The sequence below is a fragment of the Pinus tabuliformis genome, chromosome 8 (genome assembly GCF_031772625.1).
Source record: "Pinus tabuliformis cultivar Carrire ecotype Pingquan chromosome 8, CPIR1, whole genome shotgun sequence".
Taxonomy (NCBI): domain Eukaryota; kingdom Viridiplantae; phylum Streptophyta; class Pinopsida; order Pinales; family Pinaceae; genus Pinus; species Pinus tabuliformis.
In genome coordinates, this window is record NC_142294.1 from 130,950,634 (window position 1) to 130,954,470 (window position 3,837).

General features: G+C 39.8%; 1 pseudogene across 1 annotated transcript; it reads left to right on the forward strand.

Moving 5' to 3' along the window:
- The first annotated feature begins 1,464 nt into the window (after positions 1 to 1,464).
- LOC149234454 (transcription factor WER pseudogene) lies at positions 1,465 to 2,939 on the forward strand (annotated as a pseudogene). Its single transcript, XR_016245856.1, has 3 exons — positions 1,465 to 1,993; positions 2,084 to 2,213; positions 2,318 to 2,939. The product of XR_016245856.1 is annotated as a transcription factor WER pseudogene (transcript).
- The last annotated feature ends 898 nt before the right edge of the window (positions 2,940 to 3,837 follow it).

The window sequence follows — 3,837 nt, forward strand, 5'->3', positions numbered from 1 at the left end:
TGTCAAGACCATACACCAACTCGTTCAACTTCGACCCTGTAACCTGTCCTTGTCGAACTTCTAATACGAAGCTTCAATGCCAAACTGCAATACTGCTTGTCGTATGTCTGCTTCACAACTGCAATCAAAGACCTATGGAATGTGGGCTCCTATACCAAGTGTCACAACCATATCCTTGTAGTATTCTTTCAACCATGTATATCGGGTGCTGCACCACTATACTTTTTATTTTCACCAATACTCAAGTATATGGAATACACTTAACCAAACACTTAGTCGATATTATCTTCAATTGTTATTATCGCAGTGGAATTAAATTTATTCAATTAAACATATCAACAATATGTATGCATAACGGAAAACATCAACATATAATTTTATGTGGGAGGGGCGATTCCCATATGTGTTAGAGTCTCCCAATACCAATATATAAAATTTTGTAATTCAATTTTACATAAATACAATACAATGTCATCCTGCCAACAAGCCCTGCCCTGCGCACTCTTTTTACAAAACTATGCCTACCAAATTGCCAACTCCTGCCTTCGTGTATGCTTCACCTAGTTCAACGAACTCTCGGCACATTATGCCTGCCCATTCAGCAACCCATGGCTTTATCGCACCTTCGGCCAACTTTTCGCAACTCAACCCGCACCTCTGTAACTACGGCGCCCTACCGTGCCCACACTTCACAGTGCACTGGAACGCTTCACCCGTCACTACTCATCATTCACCGAAAAGCTACTTGTGGCTTTGTTCAATGTGACATGGCGTGTTGGCCCACCAGCAAGTCCGTCGTAGCGGCCTCAGGTCACTCAAGTCATCTGTGCCCAAAATACCACCGTGCACCAAACTTCCGTGAGTCCGCAGCACTACATTCCACCCAAACAAACCATAGTCAATTTTGTTAACTCGACCCTGACGTAATGTAACAGCTCGTCGCACTACCATGCAGCTCGTTATCTGGTTGACTCGTGCCCAGAAACCCCAATTCTTGCTGCACACTAACTTCAACCTTGCTGCTCGCACTCCTCCTGTAGCTCAACCACTTGGCTTCTTCTACGTTTTTTGTTTTTTGTATAGGATTTTCGATGGCTTTGTGGATGTCAAATGACTCCATGCCATCTCCAATATATATGACCCATACTGAAATGGTAATACCAACCATCGTGTCGTTTGGCTCAACTAAAGGTCAGCCCATCCACCATTAACGCGTCGGCCTGCACATAATACATATGTCGGCACTCTTCAAAAATACCAATTTGCTTCCCTCCATCACAGTATCACTTGGTTGACATATGCCACCTACTCGTTCAGCTCGTCGATCCGCATGCCCTTTCCACGGCGGTTCCTATTTCCACCTCCATAGCAAAGTTAATGCTATGGAGGTACCCCCTCTGACAGCGGCAGACGGCGTGGTTGACGTCATGGCACCCTTTCATCCTCGACCATGCATCATGGCATCCATCCGGCGCATCCATCCCTCTCCGGCTGCCGTGCTCCTGCCCCTCGACGGCGACCCTGCCCGCAGCCACTTTGGCCTCCCTCTGGCGTATTGATGAGCACATTTACCAACCTCCGGCACATTTACCTCAGTCTCGGCCTTGATCGCAACATGATAGTATGTCGACATTAATACTCATATACCCATTTGATTTGAATTCAAATTTGAATTTTGAAGCGCCCTATTTCCAAAGAGAAGCGAGGAGGACAGTCCCGTGTCATATACCCATTTGATTTGAATTCAAATTTGAATTTCGAAGCGCGCTATTTTCAAAGGGAAGCGAGGAGGCCAGTCCCGTGTCAGAGCAGACCATCAGCTGTTTTGAGTTAGCCTTAACGGGTTACGGAAGAATATTGAAGATGGTTAGATCCCCTAGCTGTTCAAAGGGTCTTAGCCGTGGGGCTTGGTCCGCCATGGAGGATATGAATCTCTCTGAATACATTCGAATTCATAGCAGCAATGGATGGAAAAATATCCCTAAAAAAGCAGGTGAGTTTCAGTAAAATTCTAATTGCAATTTTTATTGCAAACAAAATGCGCATTGAGAGGCTAAATGAGCGGGTAGGTTTTGTTTTGCAGGTCTTAAGCGATGTGGAAAGAGTTGCAGGTTGCGGTGGCTTAACTATCTTCGCCCCGACATTAAACGTGGTAACATTTCTCCCGACGAGGAGGAGCTCATTATTCGGTTGCATCGTCTTCTTGGCAATCGGTATGTAGAAAATCAGTGCACATGACACTTTCGGTTTTCTTAGGTTTTGAAATATTTTGGAAATCTTCCATTGAGTTAATCTCAACTATACAATGTATTTGCAGGTGGTCTCTAATAGCAGGACGGCTGCCTGGTCGAACAGACAACGAAATCAAGAATTACTGGAACACTCATATGGGCAAGAAGCTGTGCCTGTCAATGAACAAATCTCAACCCAGGACTTCAGAAAATCGAAGAACAAGATCAAAATCTCCTGTTCCTGTTCAAAATCCTGTGTTCAAAGCCACTACCGTTAAAATAAAAATAGTCGTGCGACACTGTGGAATTGTAAGAGCAAATGGCTATAACGATGAGGGCTCCAGTAATCATATATCAGATGAAGCCTTCAAATTATGGAACATTCAAGAAACCAGGAAATTCTCATGGCGCGACCTAGTTGTGAACGATTCCATCGGAAACGAAGAATTTGAGCGTATTGGTTTGCCATTGGCTGATAATGCCGTCGAAACAGCAGCTACACATTTTCTCTATTCTATGTCGAGTTTAGGTTACCAGCAATCTCCTCATTACGATTATTCTGGGGGAGATGCAGTTAGTTTAGCCGAGAGTTCATTGTTTCGAACAAGCAGTCGTCTCAATACTGTAATTTGCTCCCTCTCTGTTCGTCTGTTCAACAGATTTTACATCAGAAGACTTGTACAGAGCAATGGAAAAAAACTACAATAACGAACAAGACAAAGAATGTATTCATGAATTCAATTATTTACAGACATGAAGCCCGTTGCAATCACTTACGCATGGGTGGAGAGAGCTTTAGACAAAGTTGGGCTGCAACATCGTGCGGAAGGAATGAGCTGTGGACAAACTTTTTTCTGGAACACCATGAATAAATCCCGTGACAGGGAATGGAGCCAATAAAATTTTAGGGATTTCAATCTGAAACTTTCCACCAAGTAGAGTGGCAATCAATGCATTCCACAACTATAGTAAATGTTGTTAAGAGAGGTGTGCTGCATTTTTTTTTAAGTAAAAGTATTATTTTCATTAACTATTACTTTGTGTTTGATAATAAAAAGAAAATTGCAGATTCTCTGTAATATTTAAAATTATTTATCGATTCAAGTTTCATTTTGTAATATTTCTCTTGCAATTTTTGTTTAACATAATGTTGGTAATTGACTTATATTTGTGTGATAATTTTTTAGATACAATTGTAATATTTATGTCATGATTTTAGGATTAAAATTTTTCATATTTAAATTTCATAAAAAATCACTATATTAAAATCCTTGCAAATAGCTCATTTTCATATTCACTTAAATACTATCAATTACTATTTATCATAATTTAATCAAATATTTGCATAAAATAAATAAGATTAATATGTAAATGTAAATGTACAGAGTTTCTAGTGATTACTAACCAACAAAATTTCTCAATTTCATATAATAACAAAATAAAATCTTATCAACCATTAATTAACTAAAACATTACTTAACTATTTTATAATATTCAAACTACTTTTATAATAAATATTATTAATTAACAAGTTCAATATTAATAAATATTGGTACATGCAGGCTTTATTAGTTGAAATAAATAACTATATTCATAAACTCATCAA